Source organism: Ascaphus truei, chromosome 4 (assembly GCF_040206685.1).
Source record: "Ascaphus truei isolate aAscTru1 chromosome 4, aAscTru1.hap1, whole genome shotgun sequence".
NCBI classification, from domain to species: domain Eukaryota; kingdom Metazoa; phylum Chordata; class Amphibia; order Anura; family Ascaphidae; genus Ascaphus; species Ascaphus truei.
The window spans coordinates 54,766,705-54,785,819 of NC_134486.1; the positions used below are offsets into that span (position 1 = coordinate 54,766,705).

The 19,115-nt window shown below is 44.1% G+C and overlaps 1 protein-coding gene across 1 annotated transcript in view; it reads left to right on the forward strand.

Moving 5' to 3' along the window:
- Positions 1–19,115, forward strand: part of CAMKMT (calmodulin-lysine N-methyltransferase) — a 536,774-nt gene that overhangs the window by 227,335 nt on the left and 290,324 nt on the right. The window lies entirely within an intron of this gene.

Consider the following 19,115-nt stretch of genomic DNA (forward strand, 5'->3'; position numbering starts at 1 on the left):
CTGCCATGTTACCGGTAATATCATTTATGTTACAGGAAGTTCCAGATATCGTAGACATCAACGTAATTTTTACATAACTTTTAACACTGTCTCATTGTGGCAGGAAGGTACAATGTAACTAAATTATCAAGAATCATATTTACTTTTAACACAAGCCGATACATCTAAACTAAAGAAACGCAAATGAAAACATGGTTAACGAAGCAATCTCGCATTGTATGGTTTTTTTTGACCCTCCCTTTAACCCCTTCACTGACCGGAGGGCTGTTGCAAGTTAAGGGTTAAGCTATATCAGCTGAAAGCTGATTATGTTTTGAAACAGTCTTCTGAGCTGGTGAATCTTGGCTTCATCTTAAGCCATAAATCCAGGACTTTAAAGGAGCAATCCAAGCTGTTTTATTTTCTTTTTCTTTTCATTTCTTAATACAGGATTGAAACAGGAGGTCTCCAGAGCTGAACTCCACTCATTTCAGATCCTGAGACCCCCTGCTTCCAGAGATACTTACCTCCGAACGGGGGTGCCGGTAGGTCTGCAGTTTTCATCTTCCTCGTCACATGAGCCAATAGGAGGCCACACCGAATGACATCACAGCTTCCTATTGGCCCGCAGGGCCCGGAAGCTTTGAAAACCAGAAATACAGTGAACCCTGGAGTGGCTTCTGGCACCCATTACAGAGGTAAGTACCTCCGTAAGCAGGGGGTCTCCAGAGCTGAAATTAATGGGGTTCAGCTCTGGAGACGCCCTGCTTCAATCCTGCATTAATAAAATGAAGAGTAAAAAAACAACGCCTTGGATTGACTCTGAAGGCTTTACACTAGGGGAGATGACATCAAAGAGGATTTGTAAACTTAAATTGAAACTAAGAAAATCACACACTTGTTATTTAAGTAAGGGGTTTTGGGGAATGGTTATACAGCAGCTATAATACTAAGGGGGGGGAGGGAGTTATTTGGCCCAATATATCGTTACGTGATGTATCACATTCTGTGTCTGTAACTGATATGCTTCTTCTTTGCATGAATTAAATACATAAAATCTGACCCTATGTGGCCTACAGAAAAGCATCAGATAGGGAACTGAAATATTGTGTTTCATACATTTGGCAGTGGTACAGAATGATGCAAGAGAAAATGATTGCACCTCAACAAAGAGGAGTGTGCTTGTATGCAGGGCCGCTGACAGGGGGCCCAGTGGCTGCAGGGGACCCAGCCAGCGCTGGAAGTGGTCGGGCCCAACTTCTGCATCCGGCTGCTGGGTCTCGGGTTGCAGCTGGACCCTGGCTCTTCCCAGCTGCGAGCCTACCTCACTCTCCTGTGCCGGGCCTCTCTCATATGCCGGTGTATGCTGGTAGGTGGGCCCAGCTTCTGGCACGCACTGGGGTGAGAGCCAGGATTGTGAAGGAGGCCCGCACCAGCATAGGAGAGCCGCGGGCCCGGTGGCAACCAGTGGTCTGGCAGCAACCAGCCGGAGAGTTGGGCCCAACCTCCAGCACTGGCCGGCCAGCATGAGAGACAGGCCCAGCACGGTAGAGTGAGGGAGGCCCACAGCAGCTGGGGAGAGCCAGTGCCCCAGTGGCCTGAGACCACTCCCAAGGTAAGTATGTATTTGAGGGGGCTAGTGTAAGTATCTATTTGGGGGGCTAGTGTAGCTATGTGTTTGGGGGGTTAGTGCAAGTATGTATTTGGGGGGTAGTGTTAGATGTATGTATTTGGGGGGGCTAGTGTTGTAAGTATGTATTGGGGGGAGGGTATTGTTGTATGTATTTTTGGGGGGTATTGTGGAGGGGTAATTATGGTGGGGGGAATTGTATGGGGGGGGATTGTGTGTGTGTAGGTGTGTGTGGCCAGGGGGAGGAGAGTGAGTGTGAGGAGGTGCGAGTGAGTGTGAGGAGGTGAGAAGTGAAGGAGCGGGATTGAATGAGAGGGAGTTTGAGTGATAACGGAAGGGGATAACGGAAACTGTAAGAGGGAGTGAGGAAGAGAGAGGGGTGATGGGGGAGAGTGAATGAGAGAGGTGGCAAGAGTGAGGGAGGGAGAGAAATACATGGGAGAGGGGGGAATAGAGGAGGGGGCTCACAAGGAGGTGTGAAATGGGGGGCTCGAAATACAGCCAACATGGGGGGGAACCCCAGACGAAACTCTAGTCCTGGATCCCGGGAAATCTGTCGGCGGTCTTGCTTATATGATTAGGAATTGCCACAAGCTCTAGCATGAAGTGAGGATAGGGAAGCATTAATTGAACCTTATTGCACCTTGACATAAATACCTTTTTATTCTTACTCTTAGTTTGAACAAATTCTGAGAAAAACAACGTTTTAAAAGAAGAAATTAATTCAGTTCCATTATTAATTGTAAACTAATTAAATATTTTAAATCATTTGTTTTAACTGTTATGTTGTAACAAGCCTACATTAACAGATGTCATCTTGGCACCATAGAAAACACTGATTGGTTATCATCACTCTAATGTACGATTCCATAGCTTCCTCTTTAATCACAAATGCTTGATCTATTTTGATAAATTGATTTCAGGGAGAGTCCAGCAGGCCTTTGATTCCTGGCCTTATATTCGTTAATGCTATTCCTGATGACCTGCCACTACAGATCTACCGGACTGCACTCCGTGTTTGACAACACTCATAATGTGAATCAATATTCAGTGTTCACTAACTGTGCTAGGGAGTTTTATTGCTGCAAAAGGCTAAACTGCCCTTGGGCAGCTGTCAGGAATGGGTAGTTATTAATAGCCCTCTCCTTTCACTTACCATAGTCAGTTGGGGTCATGCATGAAGTGATTGAATCAGTTTATGGTATCTGTGACAGAGAGCACTTAAAATGTAATCACAACATTTGGGTGAAAGTGTCCCTGAGCTGTTGTGATGTTTATTTCAGAAAAGTGTGTGTACTACTGATGAAGTGCGTTACGTGATACAGTATATTGAGGGTTTTTTTTTTTTTTTTTAATGAAAATAATATTTTAACTTTTATAGATATAGTTAAGTTATAGTAACAGTTCAGATTTATACTAATAATTACTTTATTATTTTGATTTTTGAACAAGTCTACCAAGCCTTGTTGAGAAATAGAAAGTTTGAATGGGAAATTTACCATGTATTGATTTAGGAACATAAAATGTTTCTGGTCTTCTAAATGATTGTATCACTTAGCTCATCAACCAGTTCTCCAAATGGGCCAGATCGGAAAACTTTTAGAAGTAGTAAAGCAACAAGTTTATTTTAATGTAATTTTAGATACATTTTAGGAATTTGTAATTATTATATTTCAATATTTTGCCAGCATTTATAGCATCTGTACCATATATATATATATATATATATATATATATATATATATATATATATATATATATATATATATATATATATGGTACAGATGCTATAAATGCTGGCAAAATATTGAAATATATATATTTATATCAATATATGCAAATACAACTGTATGCTCATCTGCATGTCTTAGGCAGGTCTGCAACCCCGCCTTTCCCCATTATCACCCAGCATACAGCACTTCCACTGCAGCAAGGGATTCTGGGAAATGACATGCAAATATACACATATATACACATATATACACATATATATACACATATATACACATATATACACATACACATATATATATACATATATATATATACACACACACACACACACACACACACCTTCGAGGGCCGACAATTGAAGAGCCCTGCTGTATCAGTGATTGAAAAATGATGACAAACATTATAAGGATAACATATAACTTGCAGAATTGGCATTATTAGATTTCATACCCTACAGTTTGTTTATCACAGCTAACAAACCATTTAATGTGCAAACCAAACTGCTTAAAACTTTGTTACAAACCGCCTCAGATACACGTTCAGTAACATCAACAGAAGACAATCTGCCTCAGGTGTAGTGCTTCCACTGCTTAGTTTAGCACATTTTGTTTTCACTTTTTTTTGCAACACAAATGTGTCATTTCCATGTAGCAAATCAATAAACTAAGGAATTGGAAATGGCACGGACAACTGTTTTAGAGTGAACTTTCCAAGGTTAATTTACTGTACAGCTGACACTGGAGAGTCTGACCAACTGTGACATTTTTGGACATATAAGGGTAGGTCTCTAGGCAAGTCAGAAAAGGGGTGACTTTTTCAGCTAAGATAGAAAGATGTAGGGTAATATATGTCAACAGGGAGTAATTCACTTCAAAATATTGTGTAAACATATTGATTTGCATCAATATGTGGCAGTGGCAGATGTAAGAAGTTTATTAATCTGGCTTCTTACATTTGGCACAGATCTCTTTGGAGCTGAGTTTAATACCACATTGGACCTGGTGGATTTGTTGGAGAATAAGAAAAAGGACACTGTACCAGTTTTAGGAGAAACTTTTGGTATATCTCATTATAATAGTGTTGACTATATCTACCCTAAATACGAACGGGGCAAAGGAGCAAAATTAGAGTAAAGCAACTTGATTAATTGACATAAAGGGATTCTATTAATTAAAACGTGCCAATGCTAAATGGGGCACTATCGCATAGTATCTTCCATTGAAGTCAAGGGGAGTTCCTGTGAGATAGTGCCCTTGTCGTCACTATCACAGTTTAATTAATAACCCCCAATGAGAGACAGTAAAATGATGCAATATGGACACAAAAAACAATGCTCTAGTTGAAACATTTAAAGGTGCAGCTCTACTTGATCCCCCCCCCCCCCGCCTTTTATTACATGGATGAGAAGGTCCCCGTAGCTGAAACATGTTATTCCCAACATACTTAGTGATGAAGATAGCGCCTGTACAGTCCCTGCTAAGGGAAACAAAAGGCAATTTAAATCTCCCGCTTCACTGAGGTATATAGGAAGCTGCAACCTTATCTAGTATCCCATTAATACACATCCCCCATGTAATCTAATGGATTCAGTCTTCTATCCAGTAAAAAAAAAAGTTAAATAAATAATAATTAGCCCTCTAACTATATAACTTTATAAAAACCTGGATACATTTTTTTCCCGACTGTTCATTTACAATTTTAAATGGGGTACAGAAAAGAAGACCAGAGACAGGTGGTGTACACATTACAGGTCGGATACAATTTTTTTTAATAGCTACAATTGGCCTTCTGTTTTAAAATCTTTAGAGTGCATTTAAGTGATTCTTTGTTGCTAGATATTTAGAAAACCCCAATCAGGAAGCATGTCATTCATTTAAATGCTGAGGTAGAGCATAATATATACCAAAGTGTATGTTGTTTCTTTAAGATTTCAGACTCCTTAGGTAAATGTACTTCTTATTCACACCCCAGAGGCTTGTGTGTAGTGAAGACATCACAGGGCCATCACTTATCACCACAGTTCAGTGTGATTGACAAAGTCTCTTCTCTGGAGGATTCTGGTGCTAAGCTGCACTGGAGTCCTAATCACATCTTACTTTAGAGAGAATGACCATGTAGGTCAGGACACAAGTTAAAGCCTTTTGCTGCTGTGAGATGTTGTCACAGCTGAAACTATTTTCTTGTTTCTGGTGACTACAGTGATCACTGACTTTACTTGCAGAGGAAACATTGTCACTATAATTTTCACTGACATTTTGTTGAGCCATGTCCTCACTGTTTGCGCTCATATTACAAAATGGTAAATCAGTGTGTTGTTGCATGGTATTTACAACTGAACTATGCAGTTATACTGTGAGGTTTAATCCTATCATATAACGTGAAGAGTAGTATTTTATCGGCCCTAAAACAAGTTGGATTATCTATAGGCTATGCAGCCTTATCTTTTGCCAACATGAAACATCAAAAGATAGTCACATCAATCTCAAATGCTTCTGAACTGTGTTTTTATGTTGGTGCAAAAAAAAAAAAAAAAGCGTTATAATATACAGCATAAAGAATTTAACTTTTTCTGGGACCATTACAGCTACTAGAACAGCGGTGCGCAAACTGGGGGGCGTAGGGTTTACAGAAGCCCAACGTGCTATCCGAAGGCACTTAAATTAAGTGCCGGGGAAACGGTGAAGGCCTCTGTAAACCTTATTTACCATGGTTCAGCTGGCATCTGGAGATGCGTCATCATGGCAACATGACGTCATGATGGCCAGATGCCGGGAACCCCGGTAAGGAGGAGGGAGGGGGGCGCGTGGAGAGCAGGACAGCCGGCAGGTGGGGCACAGGGGAAAAAGATTGCGCTCCCCTGTACTAGAACACTGTACTTGAAGATGGCTGCTACTGCAATTCAATGCGTGACTTGAATGACTAACAAGATTAAACAAAATAAAGGGTATTCCTAATAAATTAATAAATGTATACTTATTTGTAAATGTTATTAATTGTCTTGCTGATTTATGGTTTGACATTGCTTGGACAAAGAAGCCCCAATGCTACATGCAATATAACAAATTATTTAGTTTATTACTACAGCTTAAGTCCGTTATAGCGCGGTCCTCGGGGGCCATCCGCGACCACCGCGTTATAAACGGGGTCGCGGAAAAAAAATGGCCACCGAAATATTTTTTTTATTTATTTTTTGTGGTGGTACCGTGTCCGCCGGAGGGGGAAAGCTGAGAACTCTCCCAGCATTCCCAGACCCGGTGGGGCAGTGGCCACAGCACTTACCCGGCATCTGGCAGCTCTTCTCCCTGTATCTGCTTCCTGCTTCTGCTTCCATCTTGCGAGAGCAAGCTCCCTTAAAGAGACAGTGTGTCTCTGTGTGTGTGTGTGTGTATTTGACTGTGTGAGGCTGTGTGTGTGCAGTGTGCTGTGAGTGTGTACAGTGTGCTGTGAGTGTGTGTAGTGTGCAGTGAATGTATGCAGTGTGCTGTGAGTGTGTGCAGTGTGCTGTGAGTGTATGCAGTGTGCTGTGAATGTATGCAGTGTGCAGTGTGTGTGCAAAAAAAATATTTTTTTTTAAATTCGGGGTCCACGCTCAAACCGCGTTATAAGTGGATCGCGCTATAACTGGGTTGAGCTGTATCTGTTGTTTCTTTGGTATGGTATGACCCCTCAGCAGGTCTTTCAATACCTATTTAATACCATATTTTGTATTTCTTCCACTGCATAGAAAGAAGGGAAAACAAAACAAATGTTTTGGCCTAAGGATTTAACTAAATGACTCATACTTATGAGAAGAAAAAACAAAGAAAAAACAGATCATAATGAACTAAATAATTTGTCATATTGCATGTAGCATTGGGGCTTCTTTGACTTTTGTTGTATACCTTACAGATGCAGCTACCAGTATCCGAACACTTGCCTTGCAAGATCTGGGGCAATCTCCCAGTAATGCTGCAACATTTCTGTGAGATTTCTGCAGCCAGACTAATGGCCCATCAGATTAACACAGCGGGGGTTCTTGCAGTCCCATTCAGTTTGATGTGTTGGTGTGTGTGTGTGTGTGGATAGATAGATAGAACAGGAATCCAAGAAATCCGCTTGTTTGATTTATTAAAACCTTTAAATTAAATTAAATCCTTAGGCCAAAACATTTGTTTTTTTTTCCCATCTCTCTATGCAGTGGAAGAAATACATATTAAATATTAAAACCTTTTTATATTTGGCAACCACGAGCGAGTTCTGCGGATTTCTTGGATTTCTGTTCTTTCTATTTTTGTCGCTGGATGGTGATCCTGGCTGCACTGCAAGCACCCTGATTAACAAGATAGGTTATTTGTCCTACCTTTACACATTTTGAGTGCCCTGAACATTTTTGTGTTTTATATATGTAACGGGTATTCTCCCACCCAATCGCAGATTATAGTGTGGGTGCAGAGAACATACAGTGTTACCTGCGTGTGGTGCTTAACCTGTTGGTTCACAGGAGGGCTGAGCTTCCGCCAATGGGAAACCTGGGGCCTTTATGATACTATGAGTAACCACTTACTCGGTGCAGCGCCTCCACCTGCGATGGTTCCTAGCAGAGCAGGAATTGTTCCTCGCAGGACATCATACAATAACCATATACACGTATGTGAGATAACCAAATACCTTTTACTTTGGAGCATAAGAAACACATATATCATCACACTGAATATAACAGGTGTCCCTCTCTAGAGAAGACACTAACCACTGCGTCTCACACAATGCTAACGCTATCTTGCGCCACGGCGGACACCAACAATTTATGCCCCACGGCGGACGCTAACACTTTACGCGCCACAGCGGACGCTAACACTTTATGCGCCACGGCGGACGGTAACACTTCCACAGAATGATCCCACCCCGTGTCCAGTAACCCCAACCCAATGTCTCGCACTCCCAAGTCATATACAAGTGTGTGTGTGTGACTGCGCAGCCACTATGTCTTGTGATAGGCCTTGTTGGTGCACGTGAGGTTATGGGTTACCTGCCGAGCACTCCAGTGCTCGGACCTGCAGCGAACTTCACAAAGGATCAAGGCGAACTCCCGCACGATATCCGTGATCCACCGCAGGATGATCCATCAGAGGCGATCTCTCTCTGATAATAACCCAGCTCTCTCTCCCTGCAAGACGCACAATGTTCGTTGCACTCAATAACAAATAGCTAATGGGGCAGAGCCCTAACCTAGGGCCAGTCCCTACAACACTCCACTAGGGTGACTCAGGGCTATCTGGGGCCTCGGGGAATTGCTGGCCTAGTGCAGGGAGTCACTGACTCCTGCACCCTACCTCCTTCCCCTAGCTGCTCCGGTCACCAACTGCCAACGTGCTCCCTGCCCGCGAAATGTATCAATCTCCTTGCAGGGAGATGCTGCAGCCCTATTGGCTCCCTGGGGTCACGTGTCTCTGCCCCTGTGCACCCTGGGGGTGGACTGCCCCTTCCTGCGCAGGCGCGACCTCTCAGTGTCCTCCTGCGCTGTCAGAGCTCCTGCGCATGCGCAACAGTGCTATCCCTGGCAGTGCCCTGCTCCGCGAGCCGCCAGGACCCATACGACGCAACCGCGGCCCTAGCAATGGCCCGCTCGCGTCCCAGGCAACAGGCCCGCTCGTGTCCCCGGCAACCGGCCCGCTCGCGTCCCCGGTAACCGGCCCGCTCGCGTCCCCGGCACCCGCCCCGCTCGCGTCCCTGGCAACCCAGCCGCATAAATGGAGAGGCGCGCTATGCTCGTGCCCGCACCGACAGGGGACCTGGCTACATATATATATATATATATATATATATATATATATATATATATATAAAATAAATGAATGACGATACTGTTCTGTGGCTAACGATGGATTCTATCCCTATATACCAATAGGGACCACATACTGTAGTATCTACACACACTTTTAGAAATGCAACACCATCTTACATTTCCACACCTACCCACACTATTGGCATACACTCCTACTGCACACACCTTTTGTAAATCACTGTATACACTGTGGGTGCTTTTTATAAATTTACATTTACATACATACACACACTCTTACATCACTAACATTCAGGGACTATTTAACACCTCAAGTCTTAAATCGCATACAGCACTGGGGGGAGGGATAGGTTTCAGTCACAGATAACATTCCAGGATGCACTGTTTTTAAGTTAAACCTTGCTTGCTTTATTCATTGTAACATCGCCGGAAGAGGAGATCAGTGTATCTCGAAAGCTCGCACAAATAAAAGCATTTTCGTTAGCCACAGAATGGAATTGTCTATTCATTTTTGATTATTAAGCTCGGCTAACACGATACAGATACCTCTACATATATATATATATTTTTTTTTTTTTAATTATTTAGTGCCACTGTCACGGAGAGACCAGGTTTCTTAACACCTCTTTATTACCAGGATCATTAATTGAGCAAAACAAGGTGGTAAAATAAATTGTAATTTATTTCACGAAAAGACATACACACAATTTAACACAATTCACAAGGTTAACACACTTACTGGCAATGGGGCTAACGAATAAATCCGTTTCTGGAACAAAATTCCCCAAGATTACCTTTTTAGAGCACTTTCCAATGACCGGTAGTTACTCACAAAAGTCCTGGAACCGTTTTCGGCATTCCATGCCAGACGCGACCGCTATGTTCTCAAAAGCGGGACTTAGAAACTTTTCTGAGTTCAAAATCTTTGAAGCCGGCTCACGTCTATTCAGTCCAGAGCATCTTTGAATTTGCCGCTGTTGGTTTGGCGCTTTGAATCTGCGCTCCTAATTGGCTGCAAGCTCTCTTAAGGCTTTCATTCATTAACCTGGGCAGCCTATCAGAGCGTTGGAATTCTCCTGCCAGCCAATCACCGATTTGCCGGTATTGTAAAGCCGGGAAGGCACCTTTTCTCAGGTTGCAAAGGGGCATGGGCCAACCTGGCACATCTGCCCCTTTGCATACCAAGCCCACCCACTGCCCAGGCTCCACAGAGTCTGGGTTCTGGCAAATGGTTGCCGGATAGCCTTGTGTTAGCCCTGGATGTGGGTACTCAAGTGGAACTGCAGTACTCCTCCTGTTCTAACACCTTGGCATCCCTGAGGCTTTCAAGTACGGAGTCCGCACAGACACAGAGGCACCAAGCTTGGTTGCCATCTGGGAAGGCCGGAATCCATGACTTGGAAATCCCTCAGTTCATAATCAGGTTATCAATATATATATATATATATATATATATATATATATATATATATATATATATATATATACATTAAACTATAACCATTTAATAAAATACATTGTATCCTGTTTTTTGTGTGCTAAAAGGTATGAGTTCTTATTCTGGTGTCAGGGATGGAGTGAGTGTATATATTCCCTACATTCACTAGCCTCATTCTTGGCACCCATTAGAAAAATAACTTTTAAAACTTTTAGACACCGTAATCATGCTCAGCTTTATAACTTAGCTGGAGCATCCCCCTGAACCCCTAATCTAGGATCAGTGTACCTGGATATGTATCTGGGTATCTCAGCTATATTGCGGAACCCCTGCTACACTAGGGACTCCATGTATAGCTGCAGATGTAGTTTAACCCCTTCATACCCATTTACCTTGTCTAGATGCTGCTGCAGCAGGGATCCTGTCGGTGAGCCTCAATAACGCTTTCAGAGTCAGAGTTTGGCGGAGTAATGTGCTTGGCTGTATCTGAGAATCTCACTGAAACTTACAACCTAGAAATCTCCTGATCCCAGCACCCCAGTAAAGCAAAAGTTAAATAAATCTTTAATGTCGTAAAATTAGTATACAGTCCCAGTAATACATTTTCGACAGCTGGGCCCCAGAGCTGACACTCTAAGACCCTACCACATGGGTCAGGGTTAACAAAGTGGGCTTAACCTTTATTGATGAGCCTGGTTAACCCCTTCACCATCACAGCCACATACTAAAGATCTGTTCTCTAAATCTTTGAGAACATACAGTAGTTGAATCAGTAGCAGAAGTAGCAAAAGTTTAGACATGCTGATATTAATTTCCTCGGCTTTAAGGAGAATCTAGCACATTAATAAAAATGTCTGTAATTTTGTAATTAATATATGCTCAGCTTTGAGCTATGTGTCAATTCACTAATTAATTTAATTTCTTTAGTTACTGTACAATGTTTCTATAGATGAACTTTGTACACTAGCACAATATGATATTCTGTCTACCAGTGCCCTTTTTGACTAATCGCCACTTATTTCTAGTTTCTTTTTATTGCGTTCTCATTTATTTTTTTTTGTTAAACATGTCTGTTGATGAGCTAAAACTGTATTTTAATAATCTAGCAGATCTTTAAAAAAATGTTCATTATCACTGGAATTAAATGCAAATGTTAAAATGTTACCATGTACAATGGTCTGACATATTGTAGCCCTTGTTGAGAAATCTATGACATGAACAGTAGAGTTGGGTGAAACTGTCAAAAATCCATCTTGCAGAATTTCCTGAGCGTTCCATTCAAAATTTGTTCTACGGTGTAAAATCCTTCGACGGATTGTTGCCGTTTCAATCCATGTGGATGAATCCAAAACTGCCATTTGGATATAACCTGTTGGTGGATTTTAACAACCCATCCGCAATTCGCTGGTGGATTTGAACAATCCGATTTGCGGATTGCTGAATCTGCGGATTGGTTTCTTAAATCCACGAGTGGATTGTAGATTTGCAGATTGGATTGTCAGTGATAAAAAAAAAATCCGGAAAAGACGAATTGACTTTTTTGAGACCGATTTGTGGAAATCCGCGGACCAAAGGAACCAACCAAACCTATGTGGATCTAAATCCGCCCCCAAAATTGCCCATTTCTAATGATCAGTAAAATGGCAAGCACTTTTTTCAGCCTCTAAATTGACCAGCGTAGGAGTTGATTTATAGGTGATTGTGTGACCTACAAGGTTATTTGTGCATAGGACGTATAAAGTAATATTGTATAGAATTGTAAGCACTGCTAATAAGAGCTAAAATCCTTGAAGATATTAAAGAGGTACTTATCTTATGGTGCTCAAAGTTATAGGTCTTCTAGGTCCACTTCTTTGCTGTCAAAGTGGCTACTTTCAGCACTCAGAAACAACATTCAAAGAAAGTGCTCAGATCATCAAAATTGCAATTTAAAGCCTTTAGCTGAGGTACAGAAGCATAAGTTGTGCTCGACAAAATGACAGTGTCTTGAGCATAAAAGACAGCCTTTCCTTGAGACTCTCAAAACAGTAATATCATGGCATACATCGTCAAAAAGGAAGGTTAGCAAGAGATCTGTAAGAGCCACTGTAATACTGCTAGATAGAGTAATACAATTAGAAATACGCAAACTTAACTAGCTCAAAAACTCAAGATCCACATTATTATATATTTATTAGTACAGTATTAACTGGACTGCTACTGGGAATGTGAGATACAACAGAAAACAAAGAGACCCCAATGCACATCCAATATGACAGATTATTTCATTAATTTATATATATTTTTTCCAATAAGGATATGGGTCATTTAGTTAGACTATATTGGCCAAAACATGTTTAGCCTGCCACCTCTTCAAGGTAGATCCTTTCAGGAGACCCCTCTACTACCAATTGTATACCGTGTCCTTTGAATTTCCTCGACTATATGGAGGAAAGATCAAACAAAAGAATGATACAGTCAAATAGCAAGGAATGGATGACATGTATACAGTGACCTCTACTTATTCAAAGAAAATATATACATTCATTCTATAATATGTCATCTTGGATGTGCATTGGGGCTTCTTTCTTTTCTGCTAAATATAGTACTATTATTGCAGGTTAAAGATATTTATTTGAAATAAAAAGAAAAAAAAGCAGACATTTACCATGCATTGTTAGGCCAACAATATTAGATCCCTAAATGTATTAATGTAATACTTTGACATTTGACAAATATACTGTACAATGTAATACATTCTATTGATTCTCTATGACACTATTAGAGATATTAATACTTTCAATGGAGTTATGGGTCAATGGCCCAATCATAATCATTCCTTACTCCTAGTGTTATAGATAATTAATTGAATTTATAACATAGTATGTCTAACATTTAAAAGTATTACATCAATAGATTTAGGGATCTAATATTGTTGGCCAAACTAGCTCATTCTACAAAAGAATGTCTGGGACATAACACCTGAGTCGTCCCAAAGGTGTCTCCCTAAGGGAGGCTCCCCAATATGCCTTCACTGCCCCTGTCAACCAAGCCAGCATAGAAGGGGTTAACGACAGCACAGACCACCTGGAGTCCATCCCCTCCCCCCTGTATATCTTACCTGAAGGACTGCGTGCTGCTATGCTGCTTTTTTCATTTCTACAAAAGAATCTCTGGAGCATAAAATCTGAGTCGCCCCAAAGGCGGTAGCCAAAGGGTGTCACCGTTTGCTGCTGTTTGCAATGTAAAAGCTGCTTTATTGAATTCTGAAACTCACCAACCCTCTCATCTACTGTACCCAATGTTTCAATTTATCCTGCCTATAGATTGTAATCAAATTGAGGCAGGGCCTCTAACACAACACTTTGCAGGCCAATCCTTCCTCTGCTAACACAATTTTAATCCTGTCTGTAAATGTTATGTAACGGGTATTCCCTGTGAATACAGACGCTACTACCTGCTGTGTAACCTGTGTGGCTCTCAGGAGCCTTTCCCTGAAGAAGTAGTTAATTCTACGAAACTAGTTGGATGTAACATTCTATTGCCTTATATCTGCTTACATTGGCCTTTGTCTATGTATTGGCCTGTCCTGTTTTTATTTCATCCTGTGTGCTGTTTTGGACACTTGTGAGAGACTTTGTAAGACTGTTCAAACTTCCCTATTGAATCCACCACTGCTGTGTAGACAGTGACGTCATTACACAGCGTCCCGCGACGGAGCGGCATCGTGGCACGCTGAGGGCACCCCAGCAAGCTGCGTTTTAACCTCTGTGCAAAGGATACACCTGCCGAGGTACAGGAGCAGCTTCATATCGGCAAGGAAGCAGGAGCGATTTCACCGAGCCCCAGTACCAGCTGCTGAACCTGGCTGCATGAAGGGAAATCCCCTTGGGAGTGAAAGACTGACGTCCTGCCCCAGAATCAACTGAGCTGCATCAGCAGAGGGAAGCAAGCACCCGATTCTACAGTTAACAGCTGCCGAGTGGTAAACAGTGTGATACACACTACATGCCTTTTACCAACTTTTTTCATGTACGCAGATATATTACCCCCTTTTTAATTCTATAATATATTGTTGAATTTGCTTCACTATTTGGCGTTGTGCGCTGTTTTCTTTTGTTTTCACTCCGCTTGGGGAGCCTGGGGTACATACATATAATACAATCTCGTGGTGCAACGCCTCCACCTGGCAGGGATCCCAACGGAGTGGGAGGAGGCCCTCACAGGAAACAATCACGTTAAGCAAACAGTTGTAAAACAGAACTGGCTTTACTGCATATATATATAAGCATAATATTCACTAAACACATTAACGGTTAGCACTGCATAAGGATATTGCATAATCCCCACACCCACCACCGTGTACCCCCACAACGTGTCCACAGAATAACCCCCCTTGTCCCGTGGTCAGCCCTGCCACTATGTGAGAGTACTCTCGTGTGTGCACGTGCGTAACGTTACCTGCCCAGTGCGACGGCACCTGGGCATTAAAGACTCTTCACAAAGGATCAGACGAGCTTTAGAGTGATGTCCGGTTCCTCCGGTGAAAAGATCTGTGAGAGCGGTCCACCCTTGGTGCGGTTCCGCTCTCTCTGCTGAACAGGCTTGATCCCGAGCCTCTGGATGGAAGCGCAGCGTCCGCTGTGTCCCTAACTGGCTCTGGATAGTAAGGGGCAGGGTCCCTAACCTGGGGCCTGTCCCTACAACACTCAATACTACTGGTGGCTCAGGGCTATCTGGGGCCTAGGGGGCTGCTGGCCTAGTGCAGGGAGTCACTGACTCCTGCACCCTACCTCCTTCCCCTAGCTGCTCTGACATAACTGCCTCCTGCAAAACCCCGCGAAATGTAACTAATCTCCTCTACAGGGAGATGCTGCAGCCCTATTGGCTCTCTGGCGTCACGTGGGGTCCCCTAAGGCTCATGGGACATGTAGTCCCTGCTTAGAGCCCTCCTTCCATTGGTCGTGGTTCGCGCGCTGTAACTGCGCATGCGCGAACTAACCAGGGCCTCCCATCGCATCGGCAGTCTGCGCATGCGCGAGGAACTATCATGGCGGCGCCCTGCACCGGGACCCGCCGGGAGCGCCTCGCAACCCGACCACGGCCCTAGCAACCGGCCGCAAGCGTCCCCAGCAACCGGCCGCATCGGAGGATAGCGCGCTGAGCGCGCACATGCCCCCAACCCTCCCCGCGAACGGCCGAAGTGAGTACCCGGAGGGAGGAGGGTCCGAAACGGAAGGGGGGACCTGGCTACATCCTCCCCCGGGTAAAAACCCCAACGACCTCGCTTGGGACACATAACTTGATAACTATATACAGCAGTTATATAATAAAATTGGCACAACATCGTTATATAATAAAAAGGCAACAACCAAACGTGATCTTACACTTATCAGCTCTAAATCAGATTGCACATTTCACTGAACATCACAATGACGGACTGCACTCTGCTGCGAGCCCACTGCTGAGCCTCATAATGGGGTGCCCCAATTTGATCATTGGTTACCTGGTTTGGAGGGTACCTTACTCTTTGGCTCCTACAGAACCGTTCTTCAGCAACTCCCTCTGGGGAGTAATAAGTACAGTCCTGAGGCTCAGCCTCTTCCCTTGAGGGGAGAAATGTCTCTGAACAGTCTCTGTTAGGCACAAAGCACGGGCTCTGTGGATCCAAAGGCTGGCCTGTTGGTGCCACCTTAGTAGGCGTTGGCCTACGGGGCCCTTTACCCGTAGCTCCTCCGGGAGATGCCCCTTCTGTGGAATAGTCCCTTTGAGAGGGTCCTTCCATAGGGTCTTCAGGAGTTTCAGAGTGGGTTTCGTTATTTACAGTCTCTTGACCCATCTCTGATACGTCGGACTCACCGTTGAGCGGTGTGGCCAGTATTTCTGCTTCCTCGTCTCCCACTTTGGGAATGGGGAGAAGGTGATTACGATGCCAAACCTTTACCCGGCCGTCAGTGTCTTTGATGCGATAGACCGGGAGGCCGGGCATCTGGGACTCTACCTCATATACGCCGTCTCTCCACCGGTCCGCCAGTTTGTTTTCCGGGACTCCCAGATTACAAAGCAACACAGCGTCCCCAGGATGTAGCTCCCGATACTTGACTTTATTGTCATATCGTCTCTTATTGCCAGCATTCAGTTTAGCTGTAGACTTCTCAGCCTGTTGGTAAGCTTGCTGCAAACTGTCCTTTAGCCTTTGCACATACTTGAAATGGGTAGCATTGTGTATCCCATCCGTTGATACTCGAAGACGCACATCTACTGGGAGTCTTGCCTCCCGCCCAAACATGAGGAAGTATGGGGAGAATCCAGTGGACTCATGGCGAGTACAGTTGTACGCGTGTACCAAAGCTTCTATGCGTCGACTCCATTCCGTTTTCTGCGCAGCCTTCAGGGTTCTGAGCATGTCCAACAAGGTCCTGTTGAATCGTTCAGGCAGAGCGTCTCCTTCGGGGTGGTACGGAGTCTTCCAGGATTTGGCGATGTTCAGCATTTTGAGTAATTCTCGGATCAGAGTGCTCTCAAAATCTCGCCCTTGGTCGGAGTGAAGTCGGTTTGGAAGACCGTAGTGAACGAAGAACTTCTCCCATAGTATTTTTGCGACTGTGATGGCTTTCTTGTCTTTTGTGGGAAAGGCCTGAGCATACCGGGTGTAATGGTCCGTGATGACCAGCACGTTACAGATTCCTCGGGTATCGGGTTCAATACACAAAAAGTCCATACACACCAGGTCCATTGGACCAGAACTCTTGAGATGGGCCATGGGTGCTGCTCTGGTAGGCAAAGTCTTGCGTTGGACACACCGGGAACAACGGCGGCAGTGTTGTTCCACCGCTTCCCGCATCTTGGGCCAGAAGAAACGGTCTCGGACTAACCCAAAAGTCTTCTCTACACCGAGGTGCCCATGTTCATCATGTAGAGACTTCAACACCATATATCTCAAGTTTTGGGGTACAACCAGTTGTCGCCTATCAGGGTGGTTGTGATATTGGACTACCCTATAGAGCAAGCAATTGTCTATCTCGAACTTGTCCACCTCACACATTAGCAACGCGATCAGGTCTCGGGGAGCACTTTTCAGTAAAGCTGGATTCTTTCTTTGAACAGCTTGCCGAATGATGCTGATTACTGGATCTCTAATTTGATAGTCCACTAAGTCTTTCCATCTTATGACTTTGTCATGGGTTATGTTCATTCCCTTGGGATCGCAGTAGGCGGCGGGGATAGCCTGCGACTGGCATCCTAACGAATCTGCAACTCGTAGTTCGGAGAAGGCCACCTGATCATTGATGACGGCCGCTATGCTACACATTGCTCGCATCCCTGGCCCGGGGATCTCTTCCCATTCATCATCATCGGGAGTAGCACTTAATCCTGGTCGTCGTGATAGAGCGTCAGCTCCAATGTTCAAAGGCCCCGGCTTGTACTTCAGAGAGAATCTGTAGTTACATAGGGTTGCCAGCCATCGGTGCCCTGCTACATCCAACTTGGCTGAAGTATTCGGTGGTTTGGGGCGTGAGTCCCAATCACAGTGCTCAATCCAAATCTGAACCTTTAGACGATAATCAATATAAGTCCACATATCATGGTAACAGGAAACTGTATCAGCCAGCAAGTAGAGTAATGAGACCCAGTGCTATATGAATGCAGCAAAAAAGACACTCAGTGTAATGGCAGTAGTCCATGTGTCATAATGGAATAAAGGTTAACATACCATTGTTGTATGGAGCTCGGCCATACCCAACCCTTGTGCTGCAGCACTATTCCAGGTCATCCAGTATCCCTGTGAGGGAGAAATATACTCACAGCAGGCTTGTTCCAATGCAGCGTGCAGCACGCTCAATATTCATGTAGAGGTTGAAATCCAAAGACTCCTGCGGTGCACAGCAAAATAGGGTAGAGGACCAGCAAGGTGTTGTTAAAAATCCTTTATTGAAACAGCATGGTACAGGGGACACACACTCTGACGCGTTTCGGACTGGTATAGTCCTTAGTCATAGAGCTGATCCGCACCATTCATCCCCACTGATTTAAAGGGCTAAGCCCGCCCCCCTACGTCATCGCGCTCCCTGCTTTTGGCGCGAAAATCGCTAATCTATAATCTAATTGGCTGGGACTCCCTGCGCACAGAATGACTATTTGCCGTGTATAACTTTGAAGGGGGGTGAAGTACCTCCCCCTGCGTCTTAGCGCTACTCCTTTTGGATAGAAATCGCCAAGCTATAGCCTCATTGGCTGAGGCTCCCAGCCAATAGTATTGCCAGCTGCCCTGGGTATGTCTGAGGACAGGGGGAATGACGTGCATCTGACTTCAGCGCCCAGACCCCTTTGCCGATACGTAGCACGTCGTTGCTAGGCAACGACTATAAACAACAACAGAGAGTCCTCAACACATAGCGATACATGGCTATGTAGTGCAAAAAGGGTGCCCAGGGAGGCAAGGAGGGATGGGAGAAGGGAAGAAAAGGGGGGGAGGGGGGGGGAAGGGGGAGGGGTTTTGACTTACAAGAAAAGCATGTGGGGATGAACTAAACAAATAAAACTAACATGGTAAAAACACACATTAAATCAAGTAC